The 20,801-nt window shown below is 43.8% G+C and overlaps 1 non-coding gene across 1 annotated transcript; it reads left to right on the forward strand.

Annotated features, from left to right (window-relative positions):
* Positions 1 to 19,475: 19,475 nt before the first annotated feature.
* Trnaa-ugc lies at positions 19,476 to 19,549 on the forward strand. The gene has a single exon. It is a non-coding gene; the product is annotated as a tRNA-Ala (tRNA).
* The last annotated feature ends 1,252 nt before the right edge of the window (positions 19,550 to 20,801 follow it).

Here is a 20,801-nt window from a genome sequence, read left to right on the forward strand (position 1 = left end):
TGCCCCACCTCACAATAGTCCGATTGCCGATAGCTCACTAAACCTCAGTCTTCCTCCCTTTTCGTGAGCTCGGACAGGATGTCGGTGGTTAGGGGAGGCTCCAGGAAATATGCCGTTAACGACTTTCCGAAAGAACTGATTCAGTGTTTACATTGAGGAACTTACGAGACACTACAGGGAACCTAAATCTGAATAGTGGGAGAGGGGTTTGAAACTGGTAGACTGTATATGTGAGTCTAATGCCTACCACTTGTCGCGTCACTCGTTTGTAACTGATGAGGTAGCAGATCTAGAACTATTCTGAGGAGTACGAGACATAGTCTGTAACTTTGAACTGTCACCTATAATAAATGAAGTTATGCAATTAATTTTCTATTACAAACTTTCTGGGTGGTTAGATCTGTGTGTCTGACCTAGGACAGTGACTGTACCAGCTGACCTATAGTGTGCGCAAAATGCTGTGGCTGCCAGATGCACTGTCGGCTGGGGAAGCGTGGAGAGAGCACCAGTGGCGGGTGGTCGCTCAGAGCGCTGTAGGGGAAATGCCGAGTGCTGGAGGGCAAGTGTCATTTTCAACTGAAGCGGACACTCACGCTTTTTGAAAATATTAAGTTGGTCCCCTCCACGTCCGCACTTGCTTGCTGACCGTTCAGAAAGATTTACTGTCATCTCTGCTTTCGTTAATATCTAAAAAACAATTCCACTGAAAATGCATCAATTTATTTTCGCCTGCACATTAACCATTTGTAACTTTTAGAGTAGTATCACAATTGTTAATTTTGAGTGAAACCTATGCATTTCTCTAGTTGCCATGTGAAAATTTGCTTCTTTTGCCAAAACTTTTGTGCAGATACAGTTGCACGAGAATTCTGAAACAGTGGTTTATTAAGTTTAAGTGAGGAACTGAGGAAAAGTTACGTCAGTAGCTTACGAAAAAGCACATCCTCAGTAGAAAAATATGTGGAATGTCCTTCACATGTGTTTTCCAAACCCCACAGCATTTCTCATTTCACCTGTTATCGATGGCCCTTAAAAGTTACATTTTTTTCACTGAAAAAGTTTGTAGTTATTGGTATAACACGGTAGCTATCTGAGTTTAACATACTAACGATATGGCAAAATACTGTCCTCTTTGCGTGCTATCATTTGCCAAAATTTCATTTCAGTATGTGAAACCGTTTATGAAACATGAGGAATGTTGTGGATCGATCACTCTGGCTTTATCACTGGCACGGTGTGATCGCAAATGAGTGTGCTACACCAGTTGAATTTCCCCGAGACTGGTGACAGTTAGACACCTCTAACCAAGTCTGAAGAAAAATTCTATGTATTAGCTAAATTTCATACACGCCGACATATTACGTAATATGCACCAAGTGCAAAATTATAGCTACCTCTATTTTTCATAGCACACTTTCCCGAATTTTGCACAGTGTCTCACTTTCGTGTAATAATCGCAATAACTGTGACCGTTAACAAAATGGCGGGCACATTATCGTGCACCTGACACATAAAGCTATGAGTAAATGAAAAACAAAATATTTTTACCGAATAGTTTCTGTAAAATTCTTCAAGAAAGATTGCAGGGTGCGCGCCTCGATGCTGTCGTCGCTGACAGGCCGAAAGGTGGGAAACACTAATCGGCCTTTCCTTCCAAACAGACGAACGAACTCGCCCGGTGCTTTGGACAAAACCTGTCACTGCGCATCGGCCGCCGTATCCTGCGTGAGCAATATCTGGGCACGATTTATGATCCACGGTGCGGCGTTAGTTCCAGGATTAGCAGTACCGGGTGACAGGATGTTGTGAAGAAATGGCTCTCCCACAGCTCAGAGTAGTATTTCCAGAATTAATTTCCACTCTGCAATGGAGTGTATGAAGATTTGGAACTTTCTCTGCAGATTAAAAATGTGCCAGACTGGGACTCACATCTGGGGCCTTCATGTTTTCCAAGGAAGTGAGCCGTGCTCAGGCAGCTCAGTCGGCAGAGCAGTTACCTGCAAAAGGCGAAGGTTCCAGGTTCGTGTCCCGGTCCCGATCCGGCATACGGTTTTAAATGGCCAGGAAGTTTTGCATGTCTGCCCACTCCATATCTCCCCCCCCCCCCCCCCCTCCCCCCTCCCTTGCTGTACCATTAGAGAAGACAAAAGTAATAGCACAGGCCTCCGATAACGGGGAGAGGGGCTGATTCTTTAGGATACTGTGACACGGGGATTATTATGCGTACCGAGACTGGGTATAATGATCAGTTAATTACATAACATGGTACTTTTGCAATGATAATTAAAACTTTATGAGAATCTTCTCATTTACATTCCCACATTTTAAGTCTTTTTCGAGTCAGTATTACATGAGACCGCCAACTGTGGCCGCAGCCATAGGAGGCACTGAGCTTACTAGAGTGATGGGCACATTAGTAATTTTTTTTCAGTAACAGTCACAGTAATTGTGACTGAAATTAAAATAATTTTAAAGTAATTAAAAATCACAGTTGCACCACCTTCATTTGGCTGATATGTTAGAAGAAAATGCTTCTAATTTAACACCACAGTTGCATCACCTTCATTTAGCTAATTTAAACAAAATGTTGTCCACAAAATACTTCAAATTTTTACAACTAAAAATTTTGTGACCAATTGTTGCGAATATATATATATATATATATTCCTCCTGGAAATTGAAATAAGAACACCATGAATTCATTGTCCCAGGAAGGAGAAACTTTATTGACACATTCCTGGGGTCAGATACATCACATGATCACACTGACAGAACCACAGGCACATAGACACAGGCAACAGAGCATGCACAATGTCGGCACTAGTACAGTGTATATCCACCTTTCGCAGCAATGCAGGCTGCTATTCTCCCATGGAGACGATCGTAGAGATGCTGGATGTAGTCCTGTGGAACGGCTTGCCATGCTATTTCCACCTGGCGCCTCAGTTGGACCAGCGTTCGTGCTGGACGTGCAGACCGCGTGAGACGACGCTTCATCCAGTCCCTAACATGCTCAATGGGGGACAGATCCGGAGATCTTGCTGGCCAGGGTAGTTGACTTACACCTTCTAGAGCACGTTGGGTGGCACAGGATACATGCGGACGTGCATTGTCCTGTTGGAACAGCAAGTTCCCTTGCCGGTCTAGGAATGGTAGAACGATGGGTTCGATGACGGTTTGGATGTACCGTGCACTATTCAGTGTCCCCTCGACGATCACCAGTGGTGTACGGCCAGTGTAGGAGATCGCTCCCCACACCATGATGCCGGGTGTTGGCCCTGTGTGCCTCGGTCGTATGCAGTCCTGATTGTGGCGCTCACCTGCACGGCGCCAAACACGCATACGACCATCATTGGCACCAAGGCAGAAGCGACTCTCATCGCTGAAGATGACACGTCTCCATTCGTCCTTCCATTCATGCCTGTCGCGACACCACTGGAGGCGGGCTGCACGATGTTGGGGCGTGAGTGGAAGACGGCCTAACGGTGTGCGGGACCGTAGCTCAGCTTCATGGAGACGGTTGCGAATGGTCCTCGCCGATACCCCAGGAGCAACAGTGTCCCTAATTTGCTGGGAAGTGGCGGTGCGGTCCCCTACGGCACTGCGTAGGATCCTACGGTCTTGGCGTGCATCCGTGCGTCGCTGCGGTCCGGTCCCAGGTCGACAGGCACGTGCACCTTCCGCCGACCACTGGCGACAACATCGATGTACTGTGGAGACCTCACGCCCCACGTGTTGAGCAATTCGGCAGTACGTCCACCCGGCCTCCCGCAGGCCCACTATACGCCCTCGCTCAAAGTCCGTCAACTGCACATACGGTTCACGTCCACGCTGTCGCGGCATGCTACCAGTGTTAAAGACTGCGATGGAGCTCCGTATGCCACGGCAAACTGGCTGACACTGACGGCGGCGGTGCACAAATGCTGCGCAGCTAGCGCCATTCGACGGCCAACACCGCGGTTCCTGGTGTGTCCGCTGTGCCGTGCGTGTGATCATTGCTTGTACAGCCCTCTCGCAGTGTCCGGAGCAAGTATGGTGGGTCTGACACACCGGTGTCAATGTGTTCTTTTTTCCATTTCCAGGAGTGTATATATATATAACAAAGTTGATGTGACTTACCAAATGAAAGTGCTGGCAGGTCGACAGACACACAAACAAACACAAACATACACACAAGCTTTCGCAACAAACTGTTGCCTCATCAGGAAAGAGGGAAGGAGAGGGAAAGACGAAAGGATGTGGGTTTTAAGGGAGAGGGTAAGGAGTCATTCCAATCCCGGGAGCGGAAAGACTTACCTTAGGGGGAAGAAAGGATGGGTATAGAGTCGCGCACACACACACACACACACATATCCATCCCCACATACACAGACACAAGCAGACATTTGTAAAGACAAAGAGTCTCTGCCCAAACTCTGAACGAGTGTTTAGCGAAAATTTTTCTCCGTTTGAAAATCTTTGCAGACGCCTCTTTGGTACATTACATTCTGCACAGAAATTAATCATCTTAGGTTTAAAAATCTAGTCAATTGCCGTGCTTCATTTCTGACTGTATCACTATTAGGCATAAGAATAATACGAATATAAACATGACATGATATGTTTATTCTTCCACGTTTGCTGTTGTCTCGCTCTACTTTCGTAGTTAATTAGGCAGACAGGATTTAAATGAGATAGCAGCAAACACGAAAGAATACATGGCAAAATGTTTATATTCGTATTATACTTATGGTGAAGTGAATACTGCATGTGATTCACAATTCATAAAAGTTCCTATTAGCAACCATCTCTTCTCACAGATAGGAAAAAATTCAGAACATAGAGTTGGCCATATTGACAAACATCCCAAAGAGTCTTGCCAGTCGGATTTTCGTAGTACATTGAAATGCTGCTACATCCGAAGATGAACAATACGGAATTTGTATTTACTCTGTTGGATAATGTATGAAAATGCAGTGGTCGAAACTTGAGGCAGAGAAAAAAGCTCGTCTTCCATCTCTTTTTACTGACGCAGAGGTTTTGGCGCCAGTATATATCTTTGTGCCTGAAAAGCATGCCTGTGTAGCTCTACATATATTCGACGGCAGAAGTTAGTTGTTGCGGCACCTGCGAACATTTTTCAGAACTTCCGCTTGCTTTGCACTCGATTCTAAGCCGAGGGAGGTTTTTTGGATTACAAAAACCGGAAAAAAAGTATAGCTTAGATTTGAGTAAATACAGTATAAGTAATTCCTTTAGTCATACAGTGGTATATCATTAATACATTTCTTCCTGCCTACACAGCTCACGTACACGAACAGTGAGGTCCAGCGGAGGCTTCTGTGGCCGTAGAGGTGATCTTACAATGAAATTTGGGATTTCCGATCAGGGTGAGCAAATGTGCCAGGCCACAGATGCCTGTGCGCGAGTGACGTTCGGCAGGAGTAGCTCGGTGAGGGCTCCGTGTTGACAGGATGAGATTGGGTGGAGAATAAGACTTGCAGGCGATAATTGTGGTAAAGCCATTTAGGAGAGGTGGGGTGGACACCATAATAGGAACAGTTTGTGGGACAGAGTTTTATCAGAGAAACTTCCTTATATTGACAAGGCTGTTGCGAGCAAGTACCGGTGCAGAAGGAGGGCTCGCAAAATAACGGTTGTGGCATGACGTCGACAGAGGGCAGAGGGAAGGAAGATGGAAATATATGATTAAAGTACTAAATAAAAACGGCAAAATAGAGATAAATTTTAATAATCAAAAGGATAAAGCATTACAAATGCAATTGAGAAACAAAGCAAAAGATCAAGTGTTTAATTGTCAGATATCAAAGATGAGAAAACAAGTTTCATAGTGAAATGAATCAGGGATCAGAGTCTCGGATTATGAACAGCACAGTGGCATAGTGTAAGGGACTGTGATATGTAGGTTTGAAGCCAGCTATTTAGATTTGTAGATTTGAGGCCAGAAAATGCAGGGAGGTAGTGCTGTGTGGTGCAAAGAATAGAATTAATGGTTTCTGTGAGTGTATGTTTGTGTATTGGGGGGGGGAATAGGAGAGTGAGGTCTATATCCGCATCCACATCCATACTCTGTGAAGCGGATGACACGGTACATTTTGGGGTTTCTTTCTGTTCAGTTCATGTATCAAGTGTGGGACGAATGCTCTGAGTGGGATGTAGTTAGTATAACATATGTATCAAGTTTGGGACGAATGCTCTGAGTGGGATGTAGTTAGTCCCTGCAGGAGTGCTATGTAGAGGGTTGTAGAATATTCCTTCATTCTTCACTTATAACTTGTTCTTGAAATTTTGCACACGGGCTTAAATGGGATTGTCAGCATCTGTCTATGGACATCTATTACATCTGGTTTTTCAGCATTCCTGAGACACTGTCTCATGGCTCAAACAGACCCTCGATCTTTCCTGTTTCTCTTCTCTGCATACATTCGATATACCCTTTCTGTCCTATTCGGTACATGTAACACGCACTCCAGCAGTATTCTAGCTCGAATTTTGTATGCTGTCCTCCGCGAGTCCTGTCCACTACAGATCCCGTATCACGTGATGAAACTCCGGAAGAGTGTAATGTAGGCAGTGTTTCTAAAAGATTGTAAGTGTTCTGCCAATAAAACATAATCTTTGGTTTATCTTTCCTGTAACATTTTCTATATAATGCTTCCAGTGTAAACTGTCCATAATTGTAATCCTAAGAATTTAGTTTAATCGATAATCTTTAAATTTGTGTTATTCATCTTTTAACTGAAATTTAACATATTCTTTTTAGTAGGCCCCCTACTCGTGTGGAGGATCTCAACTCATTTTATCGTTCAGGGTCAAGTGCCATTTTACTCGCCATGCGAATATCTTGTGTAAACCATTTTGCAACTTCTTTTGATCTTCTGATGATTTTACTAGACAGTAAATGACAGCATCATCTACAAACAATCTAAGAGGGCTACTCAGATTGTCTCTTGAATCGTTTATATGGACCAGGAATTGATTCCAGTTGTGACTCACTGATATTGTAGGTAGGATACTGCTTTCCTCCGTTTGGTGAAGTGCACAATTTTACGTTTCTCAGCTTTTAGAACAAGTTGGCAGTCTCTACAACAGGTAGAATCGTATCGAGATATGATTGAATTGTTTAGTTTTCTTAGGGCTGTACCTCATAGGTAACAGAATTGTATGCGAGAGCTCTGAGGCTATTATTAATAGGTCACCAACATACAACACGAGCGGCGAGGCTCCCGACACGCTCCTCTGGTGCTATCCTGAAGTTGATGCTAAATCTGACAGGTTCTCCAGCTGAGACGTCATGCTGCGTCTTCCCTTCCCGTTCAGTGTAGTGGCAGGCTGTATTCTCTCTACCACGATGTGACCAGTCTGGTCATGCTAGTGATTACAGAGACCACGGTTTACAGGCTTGTTTTGAGCAGACCTGACACCAGAGGTGGGATATGCTTCTTGACTGTGTGTGCTGTGAATGTGGTTTGGTGAACCTTTTATCTATCCACTTATCTTTTTGGTTAATATTATTGTTCTATCTTTGTGCACAGCTGTAAAGGTTAAGATGTCTACACTTCTGAAGCAGTTTCTGCTGTCACATATTTTATTAAATTTCCTGTATGCCTGTGCTTCCCAACAATTCTACTCTGCAGTACAATAATGCTCAAAGACTGCACGGTATCCTAGCTGCCGACTGGCACGTACCGATAGAACTGCGGTACAGAAAGACACCGAAACACTCTCGAGCCTGTCGTCTGAGTCTCACTGTGATGACTGCACTTTTATTTGCAACTAAACGTACTCTGGCCACTTCTTTGGACGAGTATTATATGAGCACAGCTCAGAAAATATACCTTTCTGATCACTTTTGCTGGACTTATTCTTCTCGTTTCAATGAGTACTACCACATCTCAAAATGTTCGATCCTTTTCTTGTTAAACACCACATGTACTGAGGAAATATAAAGGTAAATGAGTAAATGCTAATACGTGGAAGTTATATAGAGACTTGTGACAGTTTATGATATTTTTACAGGCTTACAGCAGTACACAGTTTTCTGTTTTCATGTATACTGAAGCTGAATTTGACTGTGATAGTTAAACTGCAAATGTTCCCTGTAACTAGTAATATCGATGCTGTTAATTCGTGGTGATTTGAGATTTTCATGTAGAAAACTTCAGTAGAATGTGTCAGAAAACTGCACTAGCCTTTTGGTCTACGATGTTGCTGTTTTCCTAATATCAGCCCCTCTATTTCTCACCCTCACTTGTACCCAAATGCACACGTCCAGCACAGCCATTACATCACTGGACACCCACCAGCCACCAAACTGGAGGGGAGGAGGAGGGAGGGTGAATTCAGGTGACAGCTTCTGGGGTAGACCTAACGTTCCGAATGTAAGGCTCGTAAGCAGAAAGGTGCTAAGAAGCAGGTAAATTATATGCCCAGCTACTAGAACCTTTCTGTAATGTACAAATACAATAGTAATGGTATGTAGTACGATTCGGTCACATCAGTTGAAGCAGGTGTCGTGAACCGACAAAGAAAGAGCACTAGAAGTGAGTAGCAGTGAACGCGAATGGCGGACTGCAGTTCGGCAGATGAGCTCTAGGAAATAGTATCGGTGCCTACAAAAGAGGTCTGGCGTACAGAACCCCTTTGCAATCCCCTCTCGAATACCGGTGGAGTATTTGGGATCCTCACTGGGTCACATTAAACGAAAGTGTGGTAGCCTTTCGAAGGCACATCGTTGCATCTGCTACTGGGCGGTCCGGTCAGTGTAAGAATGTTACGGAAATGCTCTGTCGGCTTAGATGTGAATCCTTGGAGGGAAGAAGATGATCTTTTAATGAAACTACTTTCAGAGAGCTGAGATAAGCAGTTTTGTGACAAGACTGCAGAACGATTTTGCCCGCTCCGGCAGTTACCTCGTACGAGCAAAAAAGTGAGGGAGGTCAGGACTCGTGTAGAAGCAAACACCCAATCATTTTCCCTCTGTCCACCTGTGAGTGGAACAGGAGAGGTGTCAACTGCCAAATAATCCCTGCGAGATCTGCAAAAATTTTTGCACCAGGTAGTGAATTTTTTTAATACGAGGTAAATGTGCTTGAACCAAAACCAAACAGTAGTTAATGTATTACACATCAGAACAGTCGATAATGTTTTCATGCAGCATGGGAAGTAGTGGCGAGTAGAGCAGTTCAGTAGGCAGTGTGACAGTGGAAATCCACCTCGATTCTTTTTTACCTAAAGTAGCTTTGAAAATATGCATTTCAATTAAAAAAAAAAAAAAAAACCCTGACAAATGAAAATTTTGCTCTGTTTTTAGTGGCAAATGATCTAATAGCTGCTGACATTCATTGTGACCTTTGTACAGTATGTGGACTAAATGTGACTAATCAAGGTGGAGGGCATTAATGGGGTCATTTGTCAGAAACGGAAAAGATGAATGTTGATGATGATGGCGGCAGAAGTGACCCTCTGTGTTTGTAGACAGCAACAAATTGGAATAGAAAATTAACAAAAAAATCCTGAAGCTACCATACAATGCATGGCAGAGAGTACCTTGTATTACTACTAGCCATTTATTTTCCTGTTCCATTCACAAATAGATCACAGGAAAAACGAGAATCTATATGTTCCTGTTCAACTACTCAGATGAAATGTAAGTTGATGGCAGCAGAATCATTCTGCAGTGAGCTGCAAATGCCAATTCTCTAAATTTTCCCACTAATGCTGTGCGAAAAGAACGTCATCTTCCTTCCAGGGATTGTCATTCGAGTTCACAGAGCATCTTTGTAATACTCACTTGTCGATCGAACCTACCGGTAACAAATAAAGCATCTCACCTCGGAATTGTTTCGATGCCATCTCGTGATCTGACATGTCGGGGACCTAGGCACTTGAGCAGTACTCGAGGATGGGTCACATTAGAGTTCTGCAAGCCGGTGTCTTTATGAGGTACACTTTCCTAAGATTCTGCCAATGAACCGAAATCGATCACTCACAATACCTACTACCATTCTTACATGTTCGTTCCATTTCAAATCACTTTGAAGGTTACATCTGGACATTTAGCTGATGTGACTGTGTCGAGCAACGAACCACTAATATTGCATTAAAAAATTACAGAGTTGTTTTTTCCTGCACATCTTCATTAATTAACATCTTTAAATGTTTAGAGAAATCTACCATTCATCACACCAAACAGATATCCAGTCTAAATCATCTGGTATTCTCATACAGTGACTCAATGATGACGCTTTCACATACACTACAGTGTCATCACCAAAGACTCGTAGATTGCTGCTCGTCGTGCCTGTCAGATCATTTTTGATTGATCCTCTCGCACTTCCCTAGAGCACTCCTGATGATTCCCTCATCTCTGACGAACACTCTGGACTACTAGATAAGAAGTCTCTGAGCTACTCATATATTTAGGAATCTTAATACGTACGCCCAGACCATCGTGAACAGTCTCCAGTGGAACACACTTTCCAGAAATCTAGGAATGTGGAATCTGCCTGTTGCCCTCCATTCGTGTCTTGCAGGATATGGTGTGAGAAAAGGGGGAGCGAGTTTCACGTGAGCAATGCTTTCCGAGTCTGTGCTGATTTGTGGACAGGAGCTTTCCTGTCTCAAGGAAATTTATTGTATTCGAGCTCAGAAAATGTTAGAGAATCTTGCAACAAGTGGACGGTTTGGGATATTGGTCTGTAATGTTGCGGGTTTGTTCTCTTACCCTTCTCATACACAGGAGTCACCTGCTCTTTTTTCCTGTCACTCAGGACTTTGTGCCGGGTGAGAGTTTCATGATAAATGTGAGCCGAGTAAGGCGCCAGTGCCGTAGAGTATGCTCTGTAAAACCGAATTGGAATTCTGTCTAGATCTGATGTCTTATTAGTTTTCAACTCTTTCAGTTGCGTCTCTATGCCACAACATCTGTGTGATGATCAGTCAACAGTATGTTTGTACGATCTCCCTGTGTGAATGATTTTGTAAATGCAAAATTTAAAACTTCAGCTTTCTTTTTGCCATTTTCTGTTGCCACACCAGACTGTCAACAATCAGACACTTGTGAGTAAACAGTTAGGATACCACTTGTTTTTTTGGCAACCAGTATTGTACTTTTACATAATGATGTTTGTCCACACACTGCCTGGCAGACATAGCTCAGTCCCTAACTCCTTGCATCTTATGGTGAACTCGAAGAACTTGCTGCAGTCTCAAGTGGAACAGTGGTCATGTAGAGAAGTAAAACAAAGTTACAGCTTCAAGATTCGTAGATTAAATACACTTTAATTATTCCAGTATTTTACTTACAGTCTTATGGAGGTTTCTTTCTGGGCAGGCCTTTGTGGAATTGCTTGAATCTGATAACATATTCATTGTGTAATATGGTAATGGAAGACCCTGCTGGAATCTAAGTAGAGGTAAGAACTCACTAAGAGAATTTCTACTGTGTTACCACAGGAACATTAACAAGACTTGCCTTGCAAGCTTTTTGATGAATGCTTCTTCAGGGCTATAGATTACACACAAAGCACACACCCACACACAACACACAAGTAATGTTTATTCCAGTCAGTGGCTAATTTGGTAATTCTGAAAGTTCTCTTTTTCTGTGCATCTCTCTCTCTCTCTCTCTCTCTCTCTCTCTCTCTCTCTCTCAGAGGGGGAGGGGTGTTGGCCACATACTCACATTTCATCACCATCTGCATTTGTACAAGAGAAGTGCAGAACAGTGCTACAAGGAAACATCCCATAGTAATAGAATTCTGAAACTACAAAAGGGTAAAGTGTAACGTCTGTGTTTCAGTGAATCGCGTATTACTACACCACAATACCCAAAAGAAAAGAGGACAGACGACTGCATTGGAAGTGGGTCACGTGCCAAATAATCCGTGTGGACCTCCCAACTCTTCAACACCAAATCCTGCTGGCAGCCCCAAGGTCTCGGCTCCTTTCGACCGCGCTCGTCTGCGCGGGCAGGTCCGTCCTCCCGGCCCCAGGTCTCCGAACGAGCTGCGCCCGCTGCCGGATCTCCAGCAGGTACGTCACCATCTGTTTCTTCTTCTGTTGACCACATTTATATCATTATTGATTTCTGCATTGGCCACAAGCTGCTGTGACTGTTGTAAGTGAATTGTTCTGTTTACAAAAATCGTAAAGAAACACAGTGACAAACCTAGAAAATGTCAGGTACAAACAGTGTTCCTTTGCCGCCTTATAAAATGTTCCGCGGATTCGAGCCACGTGTGAAAGTGAAAGAGAAAATGAGATTACAGCAGTGTTCTTCGCTGCCACTGGCAGTTGATCGAGTATCATAAAGTGGCAGCCACTCGGGACGATGTCGCCGCACGTTTGCTACCCGTTCGGCCAATTTTGTGTCGGTAGTCCCTGTCGTGGTGTGATTCTGAAAGTAATTGCTGTTTTTGACGTTTTTTCTCTCTGTGCGTCATACGATCACGAGAAGCAGCAGCGGCAGTCGCAGCCATTTGGAATCTCGCACAAGATGATGGCCTCCCACAGTTTTTTTCACACACCACGTTCTTCAGCTAAACTCATCTGTACTCCTCCTGCTAATTTTGTAATGCTCTCTGCCCAACTTTTGTTAGTTTATAATCTCTCGAATCCAGTAACAGACGTCTTCGCAGCCTTCACCGTCCATTTCCCTTGTTTAATTTCCAGAGCCTGTTCCCTGGTCTGTCAGTCAGTTCCCCTAACACACTGTTTCTCCATTGCTCATCGTGTCAGTGTCATATTTCAAATCGTTGAAGCATTAAGAAGTCCCTGCGTCAATGCCACAGTGCTAATACGAGGGCTGTTCAAAAAAGTACGACACTATTTTTTGAATTGTCAGAACTGACAGTGGTATCGGAGCCCCCGTGCTCTCTTTGTTTGTAGACATACACAGTGTGCCTGCCCAATTTCTTTTTTTGACGGCTGCAGAAACAGCCGGTCGCCGGCTAGCCGTCGGCAAGTGAATGTCAGATTTTGTGATGTGGCAAAATGACAGAAAAAGTGGAACAGTGTTATTGCACCCAGTTTTGTTTTACACTTGGCAATTATCGAGTTGAAACAATCTGCAAGATTCGGTAAGTGTTTTGGGACAGAGCAATAGGGACCACACGGAGAGAGAGTTGCTACCACTAATTTGAAGGCAGCCGCTCATCAGTGAAGAGTGAAGCACTTTCAGGTTCCTCGACATCCACAAATGAGGTCATTATTCACAACGTAAGAACCTCGGTGGAGCTGGATAGACGAATGACGGTCGAAGAACTTTCAGACGAGTTTAAAATTAGTATCAGATCCATTCGTTCCATTTTTAACACAATATTTTGACGTCAGGAGGTTCTCAGCTAAATTTCTGCCGAAGTTGCTAACGAGTGAGCAGAAACGACGACTTCATTCCGAGATGGCACAGGGTGTGGATACTTTAACATTAATCCTGACTTTCTTAACACAGTGATCACTGGCAGTGACTTCTGTGATTACAGATAAAACCCAGAAACAGAGTTCCAGTCATCACGACGGAAGCATCCGTCATCCCTGAGACCCAAAAAGTGAGGCAGGTCCGCAGCAGTGGGAAAGTCGTCTTGACCGTCGTTATTGCTCCCTCACAAGTACACCACAGAAGCTGATACTGTCAATAACGAGTACTACCTAGGGTTTCTGTGTTGACCCCGTGAAGCGGTGAGACGTAAATGGCCGGAGTAGTGGGTTCCGAACAGTCGGCACCTCTACAACGACAACGCACCCACTTGTCGTTCTCAAATAATTCGGACTTTTTGCACAAACGTGACATGGCTACAGTTTGCCAGCCTCCCTATTCCCGTGACCTAGAACTGAGTGACTTCTGGCTTTTCCTAAACTGAAAAATACTCTGAAAGAGACTAGACTTCAGAACAGGGAAGACATTACACAGAATTCGACCCAGGAGCTGAGCACCAAACTGAAAGTGACTTTCTGATGACAGTTCCAGCAGTTGTAGCGGTATTATGAGGGCGGTTTGAAAAGTTCTCGGAACCACCACGAGAGGTCAGCACTAGCGCAATGAGTTGTTTACGTGATATTCATTGGACTGTAGCCTGTAAACACATGCCACATCACTGCTCTTGGAAGAGAGCTGTGGCGGTGACATGGCTCTGTTGTTGTTCCCGCATAGTGATTAGCAAAGATGGAAAAAAAATTTAGATTCGAGCAGTGATTAAGTGATTTCCAGAATCCACTGGGGGGACTTTGCTCCTTCTTATTCAACTGTTACCGAGTGGACAAATGAAATAAATTTGGTCGAGAGAGATTAGATGACGATCCGTGCAGTGGTCTGTCAAGATGTGTCACTGCTCTAGAAATCGATGCAAAAGTGCACAAAATTGTTGTGGAAGATCGCCAATTGAAAGTACGCGAAATTGCTCACACTTCCCAGATGTCATCTAAAAGGTCGTATCAAATTTTAACTGAAGAATTAGAAATGACAAACTTGTCTGCAAGATGGGGTGCCTCGACTCTTGATGCTGGATCAAAAAAGAACGAGAATGGACGTACTGGAACAATGTTTGGCCCGTTTTAGGAGAAATGAAGAAGATTTTTTGCACCAATTTGTCACCACAGATGAAACTTGGGTGCACTACTATACCCCAGAGACAAAACAACAGTCAAAGCAGTGGAAACATGCTGATTCTGCACCACCAAAGAAAGCACTTCCTTTGGCAGAAATGGCCATGGCATCAGTGTTATGGGATGCAAAGGGGATTCTGTTTCTAGATTATACCCCCCCCCCCCCCCCCCTCGTGGCAAACAATTACTCAAGAATACTATGCTAACCTCCTGGACCAATTGCAACAAAAGATCCACAAAAAAAGGCCAGGTTTAGCAAGGAAGAAAGACATTTTCCATCAAGACGGTGCATGCCCACACACGAGTACTATTGCTGTGGCAAAATTAGATGAACTAAGGTACGAATCGTTGCAACACCCGCCTTGTTTACCTGATATGGCTCCTTCAGATGAAGAATTGATAGCCAGAGTTGACAACTATTTTGCAGGCCTGGAGGAAACTTATTTTCGAGATGGGATCAAGGCGCTGGAACGTTGTTGGACCAAGTGCATTAATCTATAAGGAGACTACAATGAAAAATTAAAAAAAGTTTCAGTGATGTAAGTATTTTTGTTCTATTCCCTTCGGGGAACTTTTTAAGCCACCCTTATAGAAAAGGTATATTGGCGCGAATGGAGCTACTTTTTTGAAGGTGACTAGTTGTCAAGCAATTGTATTTGTACAGGCATTGGTTTTATAAATAAGTCAGAATAGCCCTCGTACTACTCTTCCATTTACAGCCACATTGGTTGTCTATTTAGTGCATCAGAGGCACTTTGTGCCATTTTTATACTCCTATTTATTTCTCTAGCTTTTCATCCAGCTCATGCATTAAACATGAAAATTCATCTACTGTTACTATAACTTTATTGTTAATTTCTTTCATCATATTTTTTAGTTATATGTTACTGTAGGCTTATTGTTATCAACTTTTGAGCGTATAAAGAGACAGAATGGTTTCGTCAATATTACTTTTGGAAGATGAAATTCCAGTAGTTGTACCCCAGGACGACACGACCCATCTGTTCTGAGGATGGGGTGACGTTTTGGTGGGTTGGGAAAATGCAAATATTGTACAGCAGAGTGTGAAGAAACCGAAAAGTTACGCAACATTTTTCGCAAAAAACTCTGGCATTTACAATGCTGTCACTACTTTTGCTTTTAGTTGGCGAATGACAAATCGGAAGAATGTAAAAGTAAATGATTCACATTTGAAATGATCTCATTATAGAGATTTTGAAACAAAGTACACTACATTTGTTCCGAAACACATAAAATGTTCCAGTCACAAACCGAGTGAGAGAAAGTCGTAACTTTGGGAACACCACATTTCCTCAAGGTTCAGCTGGCGGAGCTACTCAGCAGCTGGTGTCAAACAGATGCGGCATACTTTTTCGCGGATGTATGCGTCATACGTCATCGTTACGAACTGGAAGTCTCCCGTGCAGCTTCTGACTACTTTTTCTGGCCACAGTCACCTACAAAAGGTTGTTCCTGTAAATTACAAACTTTTGCAGTGAATTACTGATCGAACCGATGGCTCGAGCAAAAATGTAAAGGAATTTTCGTCTGCAAAGCAACTGTACTTCCTGCAGGTAATGTTCTCGTATCCGTCACACTCACTTACATACACTGACGAGCCAAATATTATGCCCACCACGAGTTTAAATGCCACCTGGTGACCCTGCTGGCTTCTGGCACGGTAAGGAAAGTATTTATTTCGAACAGAGACTAAGGGCGTATCGATCTAGCTACGATTCGTGCCCTGTGGCGAAATACACCTACGTGAATGACATTGACAAGTGGCAGATAGTTACGGCCCGGCACTCGGAAGTGAATGTCTCAGAAATTGCGAAGCTGGTCTGCCGTTCACACGATACTGTTGTGAGCAGTGGTCGAAGAGTGGAAGAACTGCAAATAGGCGGCAAGGTGTCGGTTATCGTGCCTCGTCAAAGGATGCGGAGGTTGGAAATTTGCCCGCTCTGTAAAACGCGAAAGACACCGACGTGCAGCAGATCTGTTGACAGAATACAGTGCCGATGCAGGCACAGATGTTTTGGAGCACACCGTTCGGCACACATTGTCGAACGTGGGCTCTCGAGCAGACGACCCTCCTGCCTCCCATTTTCCTATGTTGATGTCAACTTTATTGCGAAACAGCTGCATCCCTTCAAACGTGTCTTCCCCGAAGACAACAGCATCTGCCAGTAGGATAACTGTCTGTGCCACAAAACAGAATTTTGCTAAAGTGGTTTGAGGAGCATGATCGTGAACTCACTCTGATGCCTCAGTCACCATTTCTCCTGATCTGGACCTGCTGGAACACATCTGGGACACTATTTGATGCCAGGTCTACACCAACAAACCACCGGCCAATAATTAACAGGAATTGCACAACCTGTGCATGGAAATCTGGTTCCATGTATTTCCATAAATCTACTGTAGGATTGTCGAACACTGCCAGTCCCCCTCCCCCCAGGCTTTCCCCGCCCCCACTACACGCACACACACACGCACACACAACACAGGTGATGAACTTCATCAACACCAGCAATTTGAAGTTCTCTTTGAGAACTTATCATAGTTAACAAACTTCAGTAGATACTCTCGAAAGACGAACCTGGTGTGAAGTGCGTCCAGAAGTTTGTCGACAATTATAACTTCATGAGAGTGACGGTCTCTCTACAGCTGTGTCTGGTGCAGATGATGAAATCCCGTTCATGGTAGCAAGGTAGCAGGCATAAGCAGTCTTGAAGAAATATACTAGCCAATGGAAGCTGATGAATGGACATGGGACTCACTGTAAATTAAAATTATTCAGCGTGTTTACCAATGTCCAGTTCTAAGGCTAAAGTGTCACATTAGCTCGAGACATAGAATGCACATTTTAGGGTGTCATCTTCGTCACTTATCTAGGTGCTCTTTCGTCCAGTGATAATTATATGAGTCAGTGTTATGAGAGTAAGGGTAGAGCCCATTTTGCATACCAAGACATAAAAAAAAAAAAGATACATTTATTTACAATGAGTGATTACATATGGATCCAATGCAAATCATGACGGAACAGAATATAAACAACATAAAAGGATTTCAAGTAAATATTTGTGAATCTGCAAGAGAAGCAGAAGGTTGTGGTACATATCATCACAAATAACAAGGACCTACACAAACAAGAGACGTATAGTTAAAATTTGTCACACCACGGAGAACAAGTTAAAACATCTGCAGAGGATGATGGATGTTATGCGGTACTCAAGAGAAACTGAAAATAAGACAGCAGCAAACACCCCCCCCCCCCCCCCCCTCCCTCCCAGAAGGAAGAAATGAGCGTCAAGGTGACAGGACTACACGTAGACTGACTTTGCCAAGGTGCATATCTGGGGATGGAAGAACAGAAACAGAGATGCGTAATTGCAGGTGCCGAGCCGCAGGATGAGAGCCTCCGTCCCTGATATCCTCCCTGCAGCATTGCCATCTTCCTAACTTGTGTAACATCTTTACCAAATTGTGACATTTCCAGACCATTATTCCTTGCCCGAGGTTTCTGATGCTGCAGTCGTACCCACTGTAAAACGTGACACGTCCATCCACCCGTTACTATCTCCTCTGTCCCCGCCACTCGTAAATCCTACAATATCGAAGGCAGGGCAACTTGTAAAACCACCGTCTCGTGTGTGCTACACAGTGTTTTGTATATGTGTGACCACCAGTAAACTGTCCGAGTGCACAAATGACTGTAGAAGAACTGTTCGTCTCAAGGCACCCGTCACGGTTGCACGATGTAAGGGACTCGAGGACCGACTGCAGCTACATCCCCCGATTCTAGCTTCCCTCAACTCTGGAGGCGAGAACTCTTCCTCTGACATTTCCACCCACCCCCCTCTCCCATTGACATTCTTCTGGACTGAATCTCTTGTTACAGTCCTCCCAACTGTTTTCGTTGGTAGAACTTATCTACTCGAGTACTTCCTTTTTACTTTCATCCTCCCTTCTACCAGCCCACCCTCTTACTCTTCCTTGTGGTTCCCCCATTTCCTCTTCCACTTTCCTCCTAGTTTGTAACTGCACTGCTTATTCAGTTTCTCTCTCTATTAATTCATCTTTACTTCTCTCACTGTCTATCTGTTATCTCTAGACCAAAGCTATGCTCGTCTACATTCTCCGCGATGACTGGTCGATTCGTCTCCACCTGGCATCTCAGTGACCGGCCTCTCCTTTGCTGTTCCTCATTCCTCGGTCAGGAAGGGTCTCACACAGTTCCTAGTAGTAGTTCTTTCTACCTTCACGCGTGCCTGTCAGAAGTGCTCGGAATTTCACCATCTGAATAATTCTGCTCTCACAATTTTGACGATTTATTTGCACTGAGAGATGAATTTTCATTAAATTGAGTAAATATGATATTGAATGTGCCGTTGGAATGACATTGTATACAGGTAACTGAGTGTACTAAGTGCAGAAAAAAGATGAGGAAGTTATCTCACAGAAGTTGATACAGGCGGTTAATACAGGGACGTTTGTGGTGGGAATTTCAACAGTCATTTTTAACATGAAAGATTTACTTTGGCATAGGACAAAAATAGAGGAAGGGCTACAGCATATTAGACAAAATACTGGCAACAGTAACTTCATTCTTCAAGAGCTGCAAGATCACCAAAGATATCTGTACAGAGACGAGCTTCATATAGGTAAGGCTTACTGGCCAATGATCATCTTCAGTGCGGATGCATTCACATTCCTTGAACTCTTACGTGATTCGGTAGCTTGGCTACCACAAATGATGAGTACGGTGGGCAGGGGCACTACAAATGTAGTGTGTGGATAGAAAGTTGGAAGTGTGGGTCTCACGGGGAGTGTGCCAGAGATAAGTCCCTGCAGTCACACTATCGTCTGTGTCCTCGGTGGCTCAGTCGGTTAGAGCGTCTGCCATGCAAGTAGGAGGTCCCTGGTTCGAGTCCCGGTCGGGGCACACATTTTTCAACTGTCCCCATTTACATTTATCAACACCTGTAAGCAGCGAAAGGTCTAGATTTCATTATAACTTCATTCATTGAGAGCTGCAAGATCACCAATGACATCTGTATAGATATCAGCTTCTTATCAATTAACAAATAATCTCAATAGTATAGTGTCTCACGGTTTAGAGGCACAAAACGCGTGGGTGTTTTCACCTCCTTACTAAATGCAAATAAGTAGGAGGCTGAGTTGATAGGAGCTGAAGGAGTCCAGGTTGCAATAATATGCGGTACGGCACACTGTTAGAGAGAAGGATTATTATTCAAGAAATACAGGGTTATTACAAATGATTGAAGCGATTTCACAGCTCTACAATAACTTTATTATTTGAGATATTTTCACAATGCTTTGAACACACATTCAAAAACTCAAAAAGTTTTTTTAGGCATTCACAAATGTTCGATATGTGCCCCTTTAGTGATTCGGCAGACATCAAGCCGATAATCAAGTTCCTCCCACACTCGGCGCAGCATGTCCCCATCAATGAGTTCGAAAGCATCGTTGATGCGAGCTCGCAGTTCTGGCACGTTTCTTGGTAGAGGAGGTTTAAACACTGAATCTTTCACATAACCCCACAGAAAGAAATCACATGGGGTTAAGTCGGGAGAGCGTGGAGGCCATGACATGAATTGCTGATCATGATCTCCACCACTACCGATCCATCGGTTTTCCAATCTCCTGTTTAAGAAATGCCGAACATCATGATGGAAGTGCGGTGGAGCACCATCCTGTTGAAAGATGAAGTCGGCGCTGTCAGTCTCCAGTTGTGGCATGAGCCAATTTTCCAGCATGTCCAGATACACGTGTCCTGTAACGTTTTTTTTGCAGAAGAAAAAGGGGCCGTAAACTTTAAACCGTGAGATTGTACAAAACACGTTAACTTTTGGTGAATTGCGAATTTGCTGCACGAATGTGTGAGGATTCTCTACCGCCCAGATTCGCACATTGCGTCTGTTCACTTCATCATTAAGAAAAAATGTTGCTTCATCACTGAAAACAAGTTTCGGACTGAACGCATCCTCTTCCATGAGCTGTTGCAACCGCACCGAAAATTCAAAGCGTTTGACTTTGTCATCGGGTGTCAGGGCTTGTAGCAATTGTAAACGGTAAGGCTTCTGCTTTAGCCTTTTCCGTAAGAGTTTCCAAACTGTCGGCTGTGGTACGTTTAGCTCCCTGCTTGCTTTATTCATCGACTTCGCGGGCTA

The sequence above is a fragment of the Schistocerca americana genome, chromosome 10, assembly GCF_021461395.2.
Source record: "Schistocerca americana isolate TAMUIC-IGC-003095 chromosome 10, iqSchAmer2.1, whole genome shotgun sequence".
Classification (NCBI taxonomy): domain Eukaryota; kingdom Metazoa; phylum Arthropoda; class Insecta; order Orthoptera; family Acrididae; genus Schistocerca; species Schistocerca americana.